This window comes from Ipomoea triloba, chromosome 7, assembly GCF_003576645.1.
Source record: "Ipomoea triloba cultivar NCNSP0323 chromosome 7, ASM357664v1".
NCBI classification, from domain to species: Eukaryota; Viridiplantae; Streptophyta; class Magnoliopsida; order Solanales; family Convolvulaceae; genus Ipomoea; species Ipomoea triloba.
Genome location: NC_044922.1, coordinates 16,725,384 through 16,748,921, shown reverse-complemented (window position 1 = coordinate 16,748,921; position 23,538 = coordinate 16,725,384). Strand labels below are relative to the sequence as shown.

At 33.1% G+C, this 23,538-nt stretch overlaps 2 long non-coding RNA genes and 2 pseudogenes across 2 annotated transcripts; all 4 read left to right on the top strand.

Annotated features, from left to right (window-relative positions):
* Positions 1-672, top strand: LOC116025793. The gene is made up of 2 exons (XR_004099722.1): positions 1-386; positions 479-672. It is a non-coding gene; the product is annotated as an uncharacterized LOC116025793 (long non-coding RNA).
* Positions 673-9,608: 8,936 nt separating this feature from the next.
* On the top strand, positions 9,609-13,095 carry LOC116024227 (annotated as a pseudogene).
* A 774-nt stretch (positions 13,096-13,869) lies between these two features.
* On the top strand, positions 13,870-14,990 carry LOC116026293. Its single transcript, XR_004099815.1, has 2 exons — positions 13,870-14,138; positions 14,467-14,990. It is a non-coding gene; the product is annotated as an uncharacterized LOC116026293 (long non-coding RNA).
* Positions 14,991-15,531: 541 nt separating this feature from the next.
* On the top strand, positions 15,532-23,169 carry LOC116024225 (annotated as a pseudogene).
* The last annotated feature ends 369 nt before the right edge of the window (positions 23,170-23,538 follow it).

Below are 23,538 nucleotides of genomic sequence, written 5' to 3'. Positions count from 1 at the left end.
TTGTTTTCTTCTTCTTGTTTGCTGCGCACATGTGAAGGCTCCACATGGAAGAAAATTGGCATTACATGCAATTTAGCACAAGGATTTTTGCCAATCATGCATATATCTATATATATACATCTGCAATTCAATGGCTGCTCCCTCTTCCAAACATTCTCCTAAGACTAATCCTCTTCCTTCCCACTTCACAACCTTTTACTAAAACGTTAGTTGGATCACTTCAATTACGGGCATCAAAGCTACGCCACCTTCAGACAGAGATACATAGTAAGCTCCAAGTACGGGGCCGCGCCTAATCCAACTCTCCCAACAACTTTGATCCTCATAGCGTCGGATTTCTCACCAATAATGCCCCTCGTTTTAAGGCTCTTCTTGTCTACATAGAGGTAATAATTGAAGGATGAATGTGTCGAGTTTCAGTTAAAAGTTTGAGCTTACTGTTAAAATGTAAATCCATATTTATCTGGTAATCATGCAGCATAGGCCATTTTGTTTTCTTCGATCTTCTTGTTTGCGCACATGTGAAGGCTCCACATGGCCGGAAAGAAGAAAATTTGGCCCAGCTGATTGAATTGGTCGTTTGGGTTGGAATGTATGATTTGTTGATAATATTAGTTGATTGTAGAAAGTTGTTTGATAAATTGGTTGTTAGCTGATAGCTATTTAGTATAATTTCTTTTCTCAAAAAACTAATTGAAAAGGCTCCTTTGAGTAGCCTTTTGAATTTTAGCATTTTGGAGTTACAAAAATCTTATTAACCAAACAACTAATAGTGGTCAAATAAGCCAAAATTGGATGATAGGCTGATTATTTATCAAATAAGCCAGATAGGCTGTCCACCGCGGTACCATCTGATCTGCAGTGCCACAATACAATCTGCAGTGCCGGAAATTGTTACTGCCTGCCATCAAGGTTTAATTGCAAGGTGTAAGTCCATGTTAATTTTAATTATATATTGCAATAGTACAGTATTGTAAAAAATCAATGTACAACATTTTAAAAATGAACTAATATTATATTGAAAATGAATATAATATTAGTGATTTAATATAATTGTATGTTAATTTAATACATTAAAATAAAAATATCAAAATATATATATATATATATATATATATATATATATATATATATATATATATATATATATATATATTTGTTATTTAAAAGTTTNAATGACATATTTTTATATTAATTTTATCTGTATATAAAAAAAACTGAACTTAAATATACTGAGTGTTAGTTTAGTGTACCTTAAAAGTAGACCATGATTCATGGTATAATAAATATTTTAGGTAAGCGTTACTATAAATTAAATTAACATATATAAGATTTTTGTAATTAAGGAATTAATTGTAGATATTGGTATAATTGACTAACAATTATTTTGTTAATTAAACTAATAATTATACAAATATTAGTATATTTTAAATTAAAAATATAAGTCGTTCAATTTATTTTTAAAATAATTACAATTAATTATTCAATTATGGATGAGGAGGGAAAAAATAAAAGCGATATGGTGAAAAGAAATATACTTAAGGTATAAAAGTATAATTACAAAAATATCATTATAATTATGTAATAATAATTTCTTAATAATTATTATGATAATTAAGCTAAATATATGGCTTTGGATTTATTTTTATAACAATTACAATTAAATTAGTTATCCTTTTTTCTCATAATTATTTTAATAATAATAATATTAATATAATTACATAAATCATATTTGATATCAATTTTTCAAGATATTTACAGACAAACGAGTCTTGTATTATTCAATTAATATTCAATTAATTGAGTGATACTTTTACACTAATTTTATAATCAAATAAATGTATAATTTCAAAAATTAGAATAGTTTATAATTTCAAGGTGAGGGTTTAATTACTTCACTACTAATTTTATTGTACAACAGTACGTCTTAGTTAAATGTATGTCAGGAATGTACTGTGGACCAAGAATGGTTCATCCTAGCTAGCTAGGTAGGTACTCTAAAACATCTGCTTTAATTTTAAAAAGCAAACGATCATGATATGAGGTGAAGCATTGCTTGAATTGCTTTTAGAAAGGAAATGCTTTTATATGTGATAAAGCAAGCAATGAAATAAGATATGGTCGTGTCATGAAGAGTGTATGTTATTGGGATAGCAGGGCAAAGATAGGATGGAAAGGAAAAAGTATTAGTTTTCTGAGTCACGTATTCCTCTGTATCTAATTAATCAAAGGCAAAAAAGTCATTTGTTTCTTTCTCCTTTTTTTTCTATGCTGAATTGGAATTGAGGGAGGGTTGGGGTGGTATGAATTCCAATTATACAAAAGGTACCCTCCAACTAATTAAACAATATAATTTCTACACAAAAGGTACCCTCCAACTAATTAAACAATATAATTTCTACTATCAAAGAATTAGGCTACAGCCTGCCAAACAGGCCATTATATCATATCATACAATGATGATTTGGGCGGTGTTCCATATTTTGTAATAAAAACATAGTGCTGTTTGGGCGGTGTTCCATATTTTGTAATAAAAACATAGTGCTGCAAACTAATTAGGTTATTTACTGTACTAGTCTATATTAAAATAGAAGTGTTGTTTTCCACCCATCCTAAAAAAATACTTCTGTCTTGAAATTTGAAATAACAATCATTTTACCTAATTAAATAATAATAAAAAATACTATATATGTTAATTTAATTTATAGTAATAAACTTCCAATAAATTAGTTAAAAACATATCATAGATCTACAAATATTGAACCACAAAGTCTATTATGTACCTATTATTTAAATGATGATCTAGAGAGGTTTTGATTGTACTACATTTATGAGTTGGAAAATATTTAGAAACAAAACTAAATGGTTTCCAGACATCTATTTACTATTTATGATAACAAACAAAAGTTTAAGGCAAAAACTTGCCGTCGTTATACCGTGGACCATGCACCATGGCTGATAATGCAGTTGTGTTGAAAGGGAACTACAGTTGCGCGGAACAGAGGCCGTTTCATCCGTTTGAAACTGCAGTTTTGTTAAACTGATACTGCAGTGTGTTGAACGGATGAAACGACATCTGTTTCGCGCAACTGTAGTTCTCTTTCAACACAACTGCAATATCCGTTCAACACAACTGTAGTATCCGTTCAACACAACTGCAGTATCCGTTCAACACAACTACAGTATCAGCCATGACCATGGGCCACAATGCATTGTGGACCATGGTCCATAGTGTAATTTGCGAAAAACTTGTGTGAGATCGTCTCATGTGTCTCAATCCGTTAGACGGGTTGGATCTTTAATTAACGAGGTCAAAGATCCGACCCATTATCAATTATTTGATCAATTAATCAAAGATCCCATTTGCGAGACGGTCGCGCACAAGTGTTACTCAAAGTTTAAAATATCACCAAAATAGATTTTGAAACAAAACTCAGATATCAGTATAAAATTTTAAAATAAGAATGTTTTTTCATGCAAGGAAAAAATTATATATAATATTTATCAATATCTTTCATGCAAGGAAAAAATTATATATAATATTTATCAATATCTATATAATAAAAAATATTATCAATTTCTCTTTTTATCCATTTATGTAGACATATATTATATTAATAGTACTTTTTTATCCATTTATGTAGACATATATTATATTAATAGTACTTTGTACAATATGAAAATATATACACATTTTTTTTATAGAATTACGATTACTGACATAATTATACACGTTAATTTGTATAATGGTTACTTATTAAAAATTATTTTAAAATATGTCTAAATTCATACTTAATTATTAAGAATGTTTTGAGCGTCAGTGGATGATGAGTATGGATGAGATTCCACAAGGGATAATTATAGCAGCCAGCATCTTTGACTTCAAGCTTCACGAGTTGGGCTTCAATAATCATAGTGTCATCCAACTCAACCTTTGTATGCTTTTCGAATAAATCTATAATTATGAAATGATGGAGCAATAAATCGTGTAAGGATTATTACAATTTTTGGGACCAATTCATTCTGTTATCCACCTTCAGTCTTTCAAATTGAAGATGACAAATAATCCTCTATCGAATACCTTCATGCCTTTTCTATTTAGAGCACAAATAATTGGATTATTCCTATCTCCTGAATTATTAGAGCACAAATAATTAACTAATATCTAATGAATTTTTACCACAAATTAATATATAAAAGAAATTAATAAAAACATGACATTTCAACTACTAACTCCTACCAAATTTCTTTGTCTAGTGTGTAAAAAATAATAGAGATTGCAATGGCGCCATTATTATTAAGAGAAAGCTAAGGTGGAGGACCATTCCAATGCTTGCTTATAATCATTTTTCTTCTTCATGGTTGCTTATAATAATAATAATAATAATAATAATAATAATAATAATAATAATAATAATAATAATAATAATAATAATGTTTTCAAAATAATAATAATAATAATAATAATAATAATAATAATAACTGGAATTTTCAGTAATTTTATTCATGTATACCAACATTGGAATTGAAATTTTCAATAATTTTATTCCTGCAAATCAAACACTGGAATTTAAATTACAACTGTATTCATACATTATTAATCTCTTTTTGAATTGCAATTATTTTCCCACTTAATTCCCTCAGTCCAACCAATTGCCTCGCAAAAGTATGAATTTTGTACCTAAAACAAATTAATAACTGCGTTTTAGGTTATGAATTTATGTCTTATGTTGTGAAATTATGTGTCAATGAACACAAATTATGTACCTAAATCAGATTTGAAAAATAAGTAAATATATAACATGTGTATGTGTCTTGTGTTTTGATTTTTTGTGTCTTGTTTTTTGATTTTTTCTGTCTTGTATTATGAAATTTTGTACCTTAATTACGTGTGTGAATTCTATACCTCGTCGAAAACGATCTAGGGTGCATATATAATGTAGTGTGAACCCTCGTCCATATCATGATATAAATAGCCAATCCCACTCATAACATAGATGTAATAATTGAAGAATGAATATGTTCAGTTTCGATTAAAAGTTTGAGCTCACAATTATCTACATTTTATCTGGTAATCATGCAGCATAGGTACTACGGAAAATCAATACCATTCGGGAACATAGAAAAAACTCTAAGAAACGACACCATTCGCGGCTATTTCAATTCCGCTCAAGCATTGGCTGATTATGCACAAGTGTTGTTATATATAAAGAATAGTTACTCAACCCAAGATTCTCCTATCATTGTTGTTGGAGGATCGTACGGAGGAAGTAAGTACGATAAGAAAGATTATTATTATCTTGTATAAATTTTTAAAAGCTATATTGTACTTAATAGGTATTGCGCTTAGAAATTATTTCATATTTTTTTTTTTTTGCAAATGCAAATAATGTTTTATGATAAGTTTTTTTGTGGTTGTAATTAAAGTGTTAGCCGTGATAGCATAATAAAAGAAGAATGCTTTGTTGACAATGCATTTCATACTAAGTAAAATACAAAAGCAATGCAAATTCTTTTAGACAATTTTATTAACTTTATTAACTTTTAACTTATTTGGGTCCATTTGAGTCCATTTCTCGGCAATATACGGAGTGGAGTACACACAGACCAAATTTTTGATGCATATATGGCATTTGACTTTGGCACAAAACGCCACATGTTAGAGCCAGATGCAACGAGAGCTTTCTTCATCTCTCTTCTTTTTTCATTTTCATCTCCCCATGCATGCATGTATGCAATCAGTTTCAAACAAATTTTCAACAAAAACTAACCATTGCATGGTGCTTAATTATGCAGATAAGAGAAAAGGGATCCCGCCATCTCACAACTCTAAATCCATGCAAAGTTTGAACTTTGTGTCTGGAACAAAACCATCTCTAGACCTAATAGTGACGACTTTTAGAAAGTTTTCACAATTACTCAAACTTTTGTGACAATGTTTACGGGCACTAAAAGTAATATTTGAGTGATAACAATAGTGGTCACAATAAATGTACATTTTGTGACCAAATATGTTGTTACAAAAAATTGATTTAATGACAACTAAAATCGTTGTAATTAATTATTTTATTGTGACAACACTTTCGTCACAATAGTTGTACTTATTTGTGACAATTGTTTTTGATGCAAAAAGAATTATTAGTGACCTAAAAAATAATTATAAATAATTTCTTTATTATGACAACAAATATAGTAACAAATATTGTATTTAGCATCTTTTCTCCTTAATATTTTAGACAAATACCCAAAAATTATTAATAATTTAATTTTTAAATATTAATTTTAAAAAAAAGCTTTGTTTCCTAAGAAGCCTCAGGCTTCATTATTAAGGAAGCCTGAGGCTTCTATATCTTCTCTTGCCATTTTAAGGGGGCGTTGAGCTCACCTTAATGAGGGAGCTCAACCCCCTTCTTAATTGCTTTAATTTTTGATGTGGGATCACTTTTGATCCCACATCACTTTTCTCTTCTTTTTTTTTTTTTATAATTATTATTATTATTAACTATAATAAGAAATATTTGAATATAGTTAATATTTTAAATAATTAATTTTTAGTAAGGTACATAAATAACAAAAAGACTAAACTTGTTTAATAATTTGATCAATTTAAAATTGAATTACCGTATGAGAGAAATTGTTACATAATCAATTAAATTAATACTTTGATTGTTTCAATTAATTGGTCGAATTAATCAATATTTTACTATGTATAATATTTTTATATCATATAATAACAACAATAGTGACGACTTTTAGAAAGTTGTCACAATTACTCAAACTTTTGTGACAATGTTTACGGGCACATAACATGTGATTTTATTCATAACTAAATATGAAATATAATTAATTGGATAAAATAGTTCAAATAGAAAACACATTATAAATCACATTTCTCTACTGATATCATATTTATAAATACTTTTTTTTTAGTTAGATCAATTTCAGGCTTTTTTTTTTAAAGATTAATTGAATACGATTACGCACAAAATATATTATATATAAATAACACATTATTATAAAATTCACAAAATAACATGTTCTAAATATAAATAATAAATTACTTTAATTGAAATATATTCAAAATTTGATATGAATCACAAATCAATTTATATTATAAATATCACTATAATTATAAGAAGGTAAAAAAAATCACAAAATCACAAGTCAAAAAATACAATTAGACTCTAAAAGGTAAGGAGGAAAATTTGAATGGAGAACTACATTTGGCAATTCATCTTCTAAAGATAGGGAAGAATAAAAAAGAGGATGGAAAAGAACATGTGGATTTAGACACAGTGACTACAATTATATTAACCACTAATCCCACCAAATACATTAAGCCAGACTTTATTAACTTTAACTTATTTGAGTCCATTTCTGGGCAATATACGGAGTGGAGTACACACAGACAAAAATTTTGATGCATATATATATATATGGCATTTGACTTTGCCACAAAACGCCACATGTTGGATCCAGATGCAACGAGAGCTTTGTTCATCTCTCTTCTTTTTTCATTTTCATCTCCCCATGCATGCATGCAATCAGTAAGTACAAAATTATGTCTTTTATTTATTTATTTATTTAAGAGATGATGAGATGAGTCCGTTGTAACAAACTTGCCGCCATATATACATCTTCCCTCCATTCCCTCCTTCTTCATCTTTATAAATGCTCTGATCTGTTTCCTTCTTCTTTCACCATAGCCACCCTCTCCCATTTTTTTTTGCTATTGGACGAAGGAATGAGCTCAGAAGCAACAAACACACAGATCGTTAAAGGGAAGAAATAGCTTAAGGGCATTCATGTAACTTGGCTATTTTAGTTTGTTGCAACCGTCATTTCCTCTATATATATTCCTTCTCTCCAGAATAATGAATCACTTTTACACTTTCATACAAACCAGCTGAGCTCTCTCTCTCTCATCTATCGTTCATCTCTGCTCTCCGTCATTTGCAAGTTACACTTTCATTTGAAAGCTGTTCAGTTTTCAAATTTGCCAAAAGGATTCAAGTAAGCTTTGCTAACTTTCTGATTATATTGATTAATTTCCGCATACAGAATAGCATGTAAATTAGAATTTATTATGATTTACAGTGCTATTACTTTGTGTTTAACAATAACAAACTAACGTAACCAAATTATTATTATTATTATTATTATTATTATTATTATTATTATTATTATTATGCTTTCAAAATTATTATTATTATTATTATTAGATATTAGATATATGCAGCCGTACTTAGTTATTATTATTACTAGTATTTGTACCCGTGCGATGCACAGTAACGCTATTATATATATATATATATATATATATATATATATATATAATTTATAGTCTAATATAAAAAAATAAATTCATAATGCTAAACATTGCAATTTTATTGAATACTTCTTTCTATATTACATTTTTAATCATACATAAAACTTGGTCATTTTCACCACAAATCAATTTGAATGTTTTTGCTAAAGAGAAGTGAATGTTGTGAGTGTGTGTCTTTATTGCAAAAGTGTAATTTTTTTTTTTTTAAATCTAGCATATTACAGAAAAACTTAATAAAAATATACTGAGTAACAAATTGTATGTAATACTGTAGATTTGGTGCTTTCAAAACTAAATTTTTACTCAAAGAATATATGGTCCAATACTGTAGGCAATTCCTAATATTTGAATATTTCGGATATTCAAATATGATATTACATATATCATATATGCATATAATGAATCCTTGAGCCTAGTGAGGGCCGGGGTTGTCTTGTCCCTTTGAAATAATAATAATAATAATAATAATAATAATAATAATAATAATAATAATATGATAAACCCATTACTTAAGCCACCTGATGTGCTAGTGTTTGTGTTGTATTTTTTAAAGAAAACAAAACTAACAAAAGAAGAGTGGAAAACTACATGTGTAATACAAAGCTGGCAGCAAGAAGGAAGAAACCATTCTTCTCCTTCACTGTGCTTCTTCTCCCCGCTGTATTCCCTTCTTTAATTCAAGCATCCACAAACTGCTCTCTTTCTGACCTTTGAGTTCTCACTCATAGAAAAACAATCCCCGTCTCTTCTTGATCTGCAACACAATACCACGGGAGCCATCCTTTTTGTCACTCGTCTCCCGCCGGTCTCCCTCTCCGGCGACTAACCTTGGGAACGTTCATGCTCTCAAATCTCAATAATCCACGGATTGATATTGCTGTAACGATCCCTATATTTTTCACTTTTAGTATATTTTTCTCCGCCGTTCACTTGTTTTTTTTTACCTAGTTTTCTACAACTTTTTTTGAAAATCAAACTTCCACATTAATTCCAGTTAGAACAAAACTTTCTTGGTGATCTTCTAACTAATAATTTGGTTTGAGAGTATGTATACTGACATGATACATTAATCCAACACAAAATTAACCTATTGTATGTGAACCTTAGGCCGTGATATATATTTCAGTAATATTAGGGCATATTTTTGTGATGGAAAATGCATGCATGTCGTTAATCGATATATATTTTGTTGTTATGGGTAATCAATCATTATTATTGTATTAAATTAAACATACATATATATAGGTGTTATCGATCTTTACGCCGTCAATTCCACACCATGAAGCTCTTTACCTCTGCAATTCAATGGCAATGGCTACTCCTTCTTCAACTTATCTTCCTCTCCTCGACAACCTGCGGCAGCCTGCCGCACGAAATTCCTAGGCTCACCCCATTCTATGAGTCCATCCTACAACACTCATCTTCCAAACCTCTTCCCCCCGACTTCAGAACCTTTTATTACACACAAACGTTGGACCACTTCAATTATGCACCTCAAAGCTATGCCACCTTCCAACAGAGATACATAGTGAACTCCAAGTACTAGGGTGGCGCCCAATCCAACTCCCCTATCTTCGCATGGCTCGGCGCTGAATCTCCCATCGACTTTGATCCTAAGACCGTCGGATTTCTCCCCAATATTACACCTCATTTTAAGGCCCTTCTCGTCTACATAGAGGTAATAATTGAAGAATGAATATGTTCAGTTTCAATTAAAATTTTGAGCTCACTATTATCTACATTTTATCTGGTAATCGTGCAGCATAGGTTTTACGGAGAATCAATACCGTTTGGAGAAGGGCTAATAAACGATACAATTCGGGGGTATTTCAACTCCGCGCAAGCACTGGCGGATTATGCACAGGTGCTTTTATATATAAAAGCCAGTTTATCAGCCCACGATTCTCCGATAATTGTTATTGGAGGATCATACGGAGGAAATAAGTATGAGATTATAATATATATATTTTTATTTTTATTTTTTTGGTTCTAGCTAGAGTTAATTTGGTGGTTTTGGCAAAAATTAAATTAAAGTTTGAGTTTTGTATTATTTCATGAAGTGCTTGCTTCGTGGTTTCGGTTGAAGTATCCACACATTGCTCTTGGTGCTTTAGCTTCATCTGCCCCTATTTTATACTTTGATCATATTACCCCTGAAGATGGATATTATTCCATAGTCACTAAAGACTTTAGGGTAAGCACTCAAACTTTCCGTCCTATCCTATAATATGTTGATTTTTGCAAGCTTGAATTTTATGAATGTTGATTGCAGGAAGTTAGTGACACCTGCTATCAANTATATATATATATTTGGTTCTAGCTAGAGTTAATTTGGTGGTTTTGGCAACAATTAAATTAAAGTTTGAGTTTTGTATTATTTCATGAAGTGCTTGCTTCTTGGTTTCGGTTGAAGTATCCACACATTGCTCTTGGTGCTTTAGCTTCATCTGCGCCTATTTTATACTTTGATAATATTACCCCTGAAGATGGATATTATTCCATAGTCACTAAAGACTTTAGGGTAAGCACTCAAACTTTCCGTCCTATCCTATAATATGTTGATTTTTGCAAGCTTGAATTGTATGAATGTTGATTGCAGGAAGTTAGTGACACCTGCTATCAAACAATAAAGCAATCATGGTCGATTATTGACACAATTGCTTCCCAGCCAAACGGCCTCTCCATTCTTAGTCGCAAGTTTAATTTTTGTCAGTAAGTTATGAGAACCTCGATTAAAAGAGTGTTAGACAAAAATCTAACTGTGGATATGATGTATATGTTTTGAATTATATATACAAAGTATGCATCTATCTATATATATATATGTGTGTGTGTTGCATTAGTACAGTGAGTTTGTGCAAATTTCCCATCTAGCTTTTAATACCCTTCAATTTGTTTGTTTAAAGCTTTTACCATGTGGGCGTTGATGTTCAGGGATTTAAACTAAGCTTTTACCATGTGGGCGTTGATGTTCAGGGATTTAAACTCGGCGTTGGAGCTAAAGAATTACTTGGATAGGATGTATTGTGCGGCCGCTCAATATGACACGCCGGCGGATAGGATGTATTGTGCGGCCGCTCAATATGACACGCCGGCCCAACAGCCAGTGAGGGTGGTGTGCGGCGGTATAGATGGCGTGCCCAAAGGGGCTAATATTCTTGACCGGATACAAGCTGGTGTTGTCGCCATTTCAGGGAATCAATCCTGCTATACTGTTTCCGCCATAGAAGGGAATCAATCTTTCTATACTATTTCTATCGGAGGGGATGATGGGTGGAGTTGGCAAGTAAGCTATCTGCCTCTCATACACCTTAATATATTATATATTTGTTTTTAAAATATTATATATACTTTTAATTAATCTGTAATTAAATATNTCTAAAAATTTCGCATAGGTGTTGAGGGACAACCTAAATTATCACTGTAATCAAAATTCTACACGGCTAAGGCGCCAAACTAAACCACATAGTCAGTTGATTAGCTATTGTTCCATCTTTTTAAATGGGTTATTCCATAAATTGTGTGATACATCAATATGTTCTTTATACAATTTACAATTTTGGTGTGTAGACTTGTAGTGAACTGGTGTTTCCCATAGCGAAAGGAAATGACTCCATGTTCGATCCCGCTCCTTTCAATCTGGAGCAATATTCCCAATCTTGCATTAGTGCTTTCGGTGTTCCCCCTCGACCCCATTGGGTCACGACATATTTCGGAGGACAAGTATGTTCTTCGACTTTTTTTTTTTTTTTTTTTGGCATGGTTGCATACTTGCATTGGAATATATGCAGCATCGAAATTTCTTCATGTATGCATATGAGCTAGCTAGCGTTTAATTTATATTATTATTTGACAACTTAAAATTGTAGGATATTAAATTAGTTCTCCGTAATTTTGGAAGCAATATCATTTTTTCGAACGGAGGGAGAGACCCCTATAGCCGTGCTGGGTAATCTAAAGTCTCACACTAATCTTTTTAATTTATAAACAAGAGTTCATTCTACCGGAGTATTTTGTATTTGGTGACAATTTCAAATTTATTCCTACACTATAGTTTTTGTCATTTAATATTCTAGACTATTATTTTTAGACACTTTTAGTCTTATCATGACTTTTCCTATTAACTCTTTTAGTCTTTTTAGTCAAAAAATTAATAATCCGAGATGTTGAAGGGCAAAAAAGATAGTCTTGTACTAAATTTGGAATTGTCACAAAAGGCAAGGGACATCTAGTGGAATTAACTCTTTATAAAAAAATTATAGCCTCCCTATTTGATGTTGTTGTATTTGCTTAGCTTCCTTATCTTTTTGTGGATTGACAGAGTTTTGGAAGACATATCGGATACTATCATTGCGGTTTATACCCAAAATGGTATGTTCATCAATATGTATATACATATTGTGGATCAACATTTATCCCTTTCGTACCGAATATAAATATGTATATATGTATTCTTGTACTAATAAATACTATCAAATTATTGTGTTCATAGTACTTAGTGCAAATGCATTGCCCGATATATATATATATATATATATAATTTGACAATTTTTGTAGGCTCTCATTGTCTGGACTTACATGGGGAAACAACTACAGATCCAAATTGGTTAGTCAAGCAACGGAAGAAAGAGGTTAAGATAATACAAGGTTGGATAACCAATTATTATAAAGATCTTCGAGCCATCAAGAACAAGGCCGTTCCAATAAAAATTGGGGCCTTAATTTGGACCGTTGTAATATTCCTAACGCTGGGGATGTGCCTTTGATTCACCTAAAGAACAGAGCCTTCTACTCTCATGGTTCACCTAAAGGAGGAAATTAAATTTCTTCTATTGTGCAGTGGATGATTTCCATTCTCTTTCATGGATGGGGAAAATTACTAAACAAAATCCAGGCCAGAAGCTTATTATTGTGAAAACACGTACGTACTGCAAAACAAATTTGAGGACTATTGTTAGTTGTATTGTAGACTAAAGGTCTCACCATATATAGTTTTGTTAGTTACTACAATATATGTTTGACTTTGACATATTTATGAATTGAAGCATGGTTGTACAAATTATGCCTAATCTGTTATCAATTATCATGATGATTTAGATTAAAGCAAGGAAAGCATAGATTAAAATGCTGCCTTCAAACCTAAGCTAATTAATTTTGTGCTTGAAGCTATACTACTAATTGTGCCTTAATGACATATATATTGGCATGTGGAGGAATCATTCATAAATATGCATGTATCCTGCCGGCCTTTTGTATTTGACAATATAATTAATTTTCTTGTTTTATAAATTTCTGTGAATATGAGTGAGTTTAATATAGCAGTTGGTTGTAGGCCAGGCCAATTTATGTAATTAATTAATGATTATGGGATACATATATGCATAAATGGACCTGTTTGGAAAGGGAACAGAATTTAGTGCTCCCATGAGTGGACCAAGAAGGGTTCATCCTAGCTATACTCTAAAACATCTGCTTTAATTTTAAAAAGCAAAAGATCATGATATGAGGTGCTTGAATTGCTTTTAGAAATGAAATGCTTTTATATGTGATAAAGCAAGATATGGTGTTGCATTTGGAAATCAGAAACCCATCTCGATCTCTTCTCGTGTCATGAAGAGTGTTATTGAGATAATGCATTTTAGGAAGGTATTCAATTCGGTCTGAGTTGTGTTCATCTTCTTGCTTGTTTGGTGAGTCTAGCTCCACAGTGGTGTTTTAGGAAGCTAAGGATGAGGGGCCTTCCGCCGTTTTGCAGTTTTACAGCAAATTAAAGCTGAGAGAATAGGAAAAATGCCGGAGTTTGGATTGGGTAAGTATCTCCGGCGTGTACAGTGTCCTGCGTGATCTCTTTTAGAGATTTGTTATATTTCCGGCGACTTTCATGGCGTTTTTTGGTGTCAGTGTGTTTCTACGTACGTTGCTTCCCTATCTCTGGTATGGGTCTCTTGCTATTTACAAGAAGGCAGTTTTACGTTCCGACAGATGTTCACCGGCTGATTTTCAGGCGATTTTGTTGAATTTTCCGAGATACTGTAATGGTTTGACGGGAGATTCTTAGTTTTGCTTTAATTTGTCTTAAGATTCATTATGGTTTGCCGGCTGTAAGACGGAAATTTTTTCTCCATCTTCACCGGCAGGTAGCAATGGCGGCCTTTCTTTTGCAGTCATCAGTTTTGCTGGTCTCTATTCTTCTCCGCCGAGTTGGTCATCGGAAGGAAGGGATGCTTGAGTCATGGTCAATAAAGTCAAATCAGGCTCAATATGGCAGACAAGGCTTTAAATGATTTTCAAGTCAAATTGTTGACTTTGCTTTGTATCTCATATTTTTTGCATTGTAGTAGGGATTTTGTATTTGACCCATTAGATTTGTTTGTAGCTTTTGGGCCAACAGTCCTTGCATGGACTTTATTTTGGCAGATTTGCTTTAGGCCGTTTGGGGCTTGCTTGGAGTTCAACCCAGTGGATGGTCTGCCATTTTACACTTTGTGTTAAAATGGTCATCCTCCATTTGGGCCGAGCAAGCCCTAAATATCTCTCGTATTTTTAATTGCCTTGGTGCAATGCGTTTGATCTCTCAAGTTTGGGTCGGGGTATACCCCGCCCGCGTATTTGTAATTACATCATAAGGTCAGGGTTTTTGCCCCGTTCCTTTGGGAATACATATTTACCTTTTACCTAAAAAATAATAAACATTAAATTCTTGTTAAAATAACATTAAATTTAAAGATACTAATGCAAATTTTTTACTTTTCACATTCTCACTAATGATGAACCCAATATATTAAGTATAATGTTCAATAAATGAATATTTAACTGTAAGACCAAATTTCAAACAAAATCAATAGTCAATGTGCCATTTATGGTCAAATTGAAAATCGAAGATGAAAATTGATAAATGTCAATAGTCAATGGACAATTCTTGGAATTAACTAATATACTTTTGATAACTCAATATTGGATTTAAATCCTTTAAATCATAGATCGATAACACCTATATGTGTTGATTAGAGCTATGTGACAAGTGTGATAAGGGAGCAAAGTGAACAACTCATATTCTGTATGTATATTTCTGATATTACAGATAGGAGGAAGATGACGGATATATATACTACAAATACTGCAAGCTAAAGTTGGTTATAACTACCCAAGAAAAGGGACTTTACAAAAACACCCTTGTCAACTATCATCTCCCAATAATATATATGTATGTGTATTCATATTACTATAACAATCAAACGTTGGATCACTTCAATTACGTACCTCAAAGCTACTCCACCTTCTCACAAAGATACATGGTCAATTCCAAGTACTGGGGTGGGGCCCAAAACAATTCTCCTATCTTTGTATGGCTCGGTCCAGAATTATGATATGATGATCAGAAAAATAAGTAATTAGATTATTCTATATATGTATGCCCTCAAATGTTGTGATGATCATACAGCATAGGTTCTACGGGAAATCAATACCTTTTGGAACCCAGGGGGAAGCTTTGAGAAATGCGATCCTTCGAGGCTATTTCAACTCGGCTCAGCCTTTGGCTGATTATGTAGAGGTGCTGTTATATATAAAGAACATATATGGAGCTCAAGATTATTCTCCTATCCTTCTTGTTGGAGGATCATATGAGGGAAGTACGAGATTATTTTTGTTTTTTTTTTTTTCCTTTTGTGTAGTGTTAATTTCAGTTTGGGTTTTTGTTAGGAATTAAAGCTATTTGATCTTCGAGTTTTGTGTTGTTTTGTGAAGTGCTTGCTGTGTGGTTTCGGTTGAAGTATCCACACATAGCAATGGGTGCCTTAGCTTCATCAGCTCCCTTTCTCTACTTTTACGACACCACACCACAAAATGGATACTTTGACATAGAGTCTAAAGATTTTAGAGTAGGATGCTAATTTTTATTTTTTATTTATTACAGAGCGTTTTGTTGGAGGAGGAAATTAAGAGGAAAGAAATTGTAATTTTCTGGAAAATTATAAGATGGGGTAAAGTAGGAATTCAAATTATAAGGGGGTAATATATACGGAGTAATTGCTTGTAATAAAAAGGATGAAAGTGGTATAAAGACTAAAATGCCATCATGTAATAATAATAATAATAATAATAATAATAATAATAATATTACAGAGTAATAATACGACTAATAATAAAGGGCAAAAAAAATAATTTTCTTCTTTTCCCCTTTCCTTTCTATGCTGAATTCGAATTTGGGGTGGGGGTGGGGAGGTATGAATTCGAATACCACAATAAGTTCCCTCCAACGAAACAATATAACTTTTGCGATTAAAGAATTAGGCTACAATCTACTAAACATGCCTTTATATCATATCATATAATGAGTTCAGCATCCCGCTATCAAAACATAATGCTTTAAACTAGTTAGATTATATCTTTTGATGTAGTGATAAGGGCAATTTTAATTTTCTGAATGTTGGTTGCAGGGCGTGAGTGAGAATTGTTTTCAAACTATAAGAGTATCATGCATGGTCCGCTATTGACCAGGCTGCAAACCAGCCAAGCGGCCTCGACAAGCTTAGGGGCCAGTTCAAACTTTGCCAGTAAATACTACTATAATTATCCTCCTCCTCAAGATCGGCATATTTATATATACTTTTACCCCAGCTTTCTTCAAATTAAAGCTAAGCTAGCTTTAATTTCATGGTGTACGTGCATTGATGAATATGGACTTCACCTCGGCGGAGGAGCTAAAGAATCACTTGTTTGATATGTATACTTATGCCGCTCAATATGACTATCCGCCGGAATATCCGATCCGGTGAAGAAGATTTGTGGTGGCATAGATGGCGCGCCCCATGGCTCTTGTACTCTTGACCGGATACATGCCGGTTTCGTCTCCTATAATGAGACTTGCAAGCTAGCTTCCACCGTAAGCATGCCGGCGTCATCCGGAGGGGATGATATGACAGGATGGGGATGGCAAGTAAGTAAACCTGCCGTTATTACCCGATGATTTCCATTGTGTAAACTCCGCTTAGGTAAATCAAGTTAGAATTGGTTCAAATCAACAATGCTAATAGGTCGCTCTTAATGGGAATCAAACTTTGGGAGTCGAACTTAGAACTTTGAAATTATGGAATTAACAGTCTAACTAATTTTGGTGGGGTTGTCTCTGTGATCTACTTCTTTGGGAGTCGAACTTAGAACTTTGTGATTATGGAATTAACAGTCTAACTAATTTTGGTGGGGTTGCCTCTGTGATCTACTTCTTAGTTTTAGGGAAGATTAATTATGTAATGAGAAATTAAAGATTTTGGTGTGTAGACGTGTAGTAAAATGATATTTCCGATTGGGCAAGGCGACAACTCCATGTTCATTCCAATTCCTCTCGACCTGCAGTATTTTTCCCAGACCTGCATTAATACCTATGGCGTACTACCTCGACCACACTGGTCACAACCTATTACGGAGGACACGTATGTTCTTTAACTATTTTTCCTCAAAAATGCTTTATTGTCTTGACTTTCGTTGGGTGTTGTCATGTCTAAGAAAAAATATGTTTTAAATGAAATCACTTATTTTTTTCATTTCAAAATTTTGTTCATATATATAGCTTTAATTTATATACAATTTAATATTATTACATGTCAACTTAAAATTGCGGGATATTAAATTAATTCTAAAGGACTTTGGTAGCAACATTATTTTTTCCAATGGACTAAAAGACCCATATAGCGTTGGAGGGTAACATAAAATGACTCCCTTTTTCTTTATTAAATAAAATGTACCAACCTTCATGTCTTACATCATTTATTTTAATTTGCTTTCTTGTCTATACCCAAGAAGGTATGTTGATCAACGGACACAATTATAGTGTGGATTGGTATTAGTACGTGTTTTTTTGCCCTGAATAAAACTATGTATATATGTTCTTTTAATTGCTGTATTGGATACTGTCAAATTCTTGTCCTCACAATACTCTAGTCAAAAGGCCACAATTTGATCTCTCTCTCTATCACATATAAGCAAATGAAAATAAACCATGAACAACAAGTGAGGATTGATTATAACTACTCCTTTTAGTTAAAAAAAAATCACGGGATCAATTTAATAATTAATGCGAACTTTCTAGTTTGCAATATTTGTATCTAAGATGATCAAATGGTTAAAAATTAAGAAAAAAATGCATAAACATTTATGTAATTATGATTGTGCAGTTAAAAATATTTGATAGTGCATTTGAAAAGCTTGACAATGCTGATGAAAATATATTTTTGTTTTGAGTACGTGTTGTAGGCGCTCATGTTCTGGACTTATTTAGGAATTATGCAACAGCTCCAAGTTGGTTAACCGAGCAACGGGATAAGGAGGTTATGATAATACACGGTTGGACAAACAAGTACTATGATGATCTTCAAACCCTCAAGAAATAGAAGACAACGTTATTTGAAGGAATTATATATAAAAACCGATGCTACATTTATAAATAAATAAATAAAAAATAAGGATTTTTCTAAGGTGTCATATGGCATGGCACTATAGAAATTCCCATGAAATAAAAGTGTATCCTTCCGTACTTCTTAGCATGTAAATTCAGTTGTGAATGGTTTGGATCATGTATGTTGTCCATTTTCTTAGTTCCACTTTATTTTTTTTCTTTGCCTTATTTGTTAATTTTTTTTAGTATTATTGACTCTGTTACAATGTGGGAGTGCAATCAGGTGCCATTAGACCAGGTCTTTTTTTGTTGATTAATTATCTTATAATGCTAAATCTTCCTTGCATTTAGATAAAAGTAGGATTGATAACACTATTGTGACTATGCTGACGTTTGATTGGGTACAACCTACTATTGGATTTAATAAACATTAAATTCTTGTTAAAAAAACATTAAATTTAAAGATACTAATGCAATTTTTTTACTTTTCACATTCTCACTAATGATGAATCTAATATATTAAGTTTATGAACCCAATTTTGTACTTGTTCATCTCAACAAGAAGTTAATTATATTTTTACATTATTATCCTTAAATTTAGTGTTTACTAAATAGATATTTAACTGTGTGAGCATAAATATAATATAATATGTGCAGTCCAACTCTGTTAGTTTAGGCTTTTGTTGAGATGGAGCACATGCTTTAATTTGATATCTGAACCACCCAAAGGGTATCTCCACGTGTTGCTTGGAATCCACCGCAGTCCAACTAGCAAATTGAAAATCAAAGATGAAAATTGACCGGCGACCATAGCTTCTGACTGTATGGAAAGAAGTTGTCTTGTATGTGTTAGGGCTTTAAAAGTATATAATGAAAGAATGTGTTAGGGCTTTAAAAGTATATAATGAAAGAAGTTGTCTTGTATGTGTTAGGACTTTAATAGTATATATGCGTTAGGGCTTGTTGGTCCCAAGGGGATGGGGTACAAGTCTAGAGGGGGGGGGGGTGAATAGACTTGTATAAGATTTTGCAAATCTTTTTCGACTTCTCGTGTGTATTGGACTTAGGATGTTTAGGTCCGATACCTCACAAGATGAAGACAAAGTTTTATGCGCAGCGGAAAAGTTATCCCCTTTTAGTTAGCACGAGTTTGAGTTAGTTCGAGAAGTGTCGTTATATGCAGTGCAGTTCGATAGTTAGATCGAGAGATAAAGACAGAAAGTAAATGCGAGAGAGATTTTTAAGTGGTTCGGCCAACTCGCCTACGTCCACTCTTCTTCCAGAAACTCCCTGGAAGGATTGCACTAAAACTTCCCTTTTTAGTACAATGTCGAGCACTTGAGCTTTGATCACGAAGCCCGCCTCAAGCCTCAGGTTTTTCGCCCCGCTTCTTGTTACTCCACCTATCGAGCACTTGAGCTTTGATCACCAAGCCCGCCTCAAGCCTCAGGATCTTCACAAGACAGCTCCCAGGTTACTCCGCCTCTCCTCAGGTTTTTCTCCCCGCTTCCAGTTACTCCACCTCTCGAGCACTTGAGCTTTGATCACCAAGCCCGCCTCAAGCCTCAGGATCTTCACTAGACAGCTGCCAGGTTACTCCGCCTCTTCTTGCTTAATCCAAAGCAAGGACCTTTGGTTGTCACAGTTGAGTGTAACAAGCTCCAATCTGACCAAAAGCTATCGTTGAATCAACTTCGATGTAGAGCTGCTTTGGTCACCTTCTAGATGTATAGCAGTTTAAGCTTTGTAACTCTCTCAAACACTAAGATGTGTTCTCTCGCTATTTTGAATATCAGGATGATATTCCGGTTTGAGCTCAGGCACTTGAACGTTTGAAATAGACACCTCTTAAGATTTTCAGAATGAACTCACTTCTTCTGACCAAGACTTCTCTATTTTAACTTGTGTCTTCACGTCCTTTTTATATGAGAGTTAAGGAATAATTCCGTTGGAGGGAAAATTATTCCGTTTGAAATTTGTCTCCCATGCTGTGTATGGGTCTTGCATCTTTTCAGCATTTTTCATGGAGTGGTGGTCTTGTAACTTGAACCTTTTGTTTGGTAGTGGATATTCCATAATCCACTTTCTTGAGTCCATGCTCCACTTGCTACTTTTGGTAAAAGTTACTCTTTTTAAATTCCCATTGATCCTCGTTCTAGGGAATAAGACCGACTTTGGATTAGTGCACCTTCTATCCGTTTGTTGTGGAATTCTGATGTGGCATTCACTTCTGGCACCTCCTTAATATTTTATCTCCATGATATTCTTCTTCTCCAAACTTTATTCATGCTTCCTGACCGTCATTCAGCCTTTTGGAGAAATGTCAGTTTATCGAGACCAAAGTTGATGTCTCGATTGTTTGATGTCTTGATCCCCATGTATCAAGAGATCTATCTCTCGAACTCTGCTTATGTCTCGAACTGGGTTGTTGTATCGAGAGGTCCTACCTCTCGAACTATGCTTATGTCTCGAGACTTAGTTGATGTCTCGCAGACCCTTATTCCTCCAGTGTTGTCCCGTGCCTTCTTCTGATCTATCTATAAGATTACAACACGAGACTTTCTAAGATGTTCACACAAGTTTACCTCAAGCTTAAATATTTTCCGAGTTGAGCTCAAGTTACCCGGTTGTATTTTCGCTCTTAGTTTACTTGTCGAACTTACATTGATTCCTATCTTTCGAGACTTAGGGGATTCTAAAATACATTTTGGTATCATCAAAACCTAATACATTATGTTCCTAACAGGGCTTTATCAGTCTAACCCTTCAGTTGCTTGTATGTGTTAGGGCTTTAAAAGTATATAAGAAGTTGTCTTGTATGTGTTAGGACTTTGTATGTGTTAGGGCTTTAAAAGTATATAATGAAAGAAGTTGTCTTGTATGTGTTAGGACTTTAAAAGTATTATATATGCGTTAGGGATTTAAAAGTATATAATGCAAAAATCAGACGGGAGAGAAAATGACTGGTGCAAAAATGTGAAAAAGGGACTTCAGTCTAACCCTTCAGTCTAACCTTGAGGATGATGTCTGTTTGAACTGATCAGACGGGAGCCTGAAGCAACCGAAGTTGCACTTGTATCAAGACACGAGGGATCCTGTGGCTTGAGGAACATAACTCAAGTCTAGCTATCAAGTTCAAGCAGTACTTTTGAACAACTTCAATGGATATTGGGAGGTGATGTTGTTGTATAAATGTTACGTTATGTGCTTGTTGTACTTAATCATGCTAATAAATTAATATTGATCTGGGCTTGTCACACTTATTTTCTGCACTTTATTTACTTTGCATGATCATGGACAAGAACTCTAGTCTCCTAGTAAAATCCTGACAGTTAATTCATAGTAATTTGATACATATATAACACACTAGAATATAGTTTCAGACATCACAACTTGAGATTTCTATTTTTGGCCATATATGGGTTATACCACAGACCCCGAGCAAGTAACCCCATAACAAAAGCCACACTCTGGTTACGCACCTAGGGATGCTAGGTGACCCCCGAGTGAAAGGTGGTCCTAAAAGTGATTTATCAATAAATAAAGATTCTAAAGATAAATTATTTAGAAGATCTTCGGAAGCATTTTACACAAGATATTTGTCAAAATACTCAAATATAGAGAAGTGTGATCGAGATTGGTTTGTATATTAAAAAAAAAGGTCTAATTTAAGATATTGCACAGGACCTCAGTTTTTATTGGAACGGTCCTACCCCGACCATGCATGCACCTGTTCGTATGCTTCCATGACTCCCACATACATGATAAAATATGATAACCTACAAGTAACAGAAGAAAGCAAACGTAAACTCGAGACCACCTGTCTCCAACTCGTCAAGAAATTCCGAAGACCATTATATGGTAAGCTTCATTGTGAAAAAAAATACAATTAATTAACATTAGCATTGTCATGGACGATGCCCTAAAACATACCCTAACATTGTTTTGTTTGATTAATTTGTAGTATATATGATTTGATAACTTATACACCAATGAATACAAGGAACGTACATGAAACTGATAATCGTGGATCTTGAATGTACGAAACCTTAAAGCTCTACTTAATTTTAAAACAAATTATCTTGACCTTTAATTAGTTTGATTAAAACATAAAAGGATAAAAGATAAAGAAAGTAAAACCAGGACACAGCAAATGATTACGCAGTTCGGAGCCAAATCTCCTACGTCTATGGGGCACCCACGACAGCCCAATCCACTAGATGTTTGCCAAGATTACAGGGAGATGAAATGCTAAACATACACAAGGTCCAACACCTACTATATCAACATTCATCAAAAATAATCTTCAAAACATCTTCACGTGATTGGATTCGTGCAGCCTCAACACTCTGAATCAGCACCAGATCATGAACAAGAACCGAACAAGGAAAACCACGAATACTGCTTGAACAATGTTAAAAACCTCTTAGCTCAATGTGTCTCGTAAAACTCAATAGGGAAAGTTACCAAAATAAGCTTCATAAAGCTTCCTTTAAATAGAAACCCACGTAACCACTTTCCTTAACCAAAAGCTAAAAAGTCTCTCTTGAAATAATGAGGTCCACATAATTAGATCCACCCTTAATCTTTGAACACCCAAGCGGCTTTCTGTTGGAGCTTCATAAGCTTTGAACACGTCAACCATTAACAACAAAAAATAAAATAAATAAACCTAAGGTTTTGTTAAATAATAACGCCAATACTAATGTGCATTATATATATATATATATTGCACTTACAAACTCCCCATTTGGCAATTATTTGACAAAACCTAACATACAAAAATACCTTGGGCCAAACAAAGATAACACATATT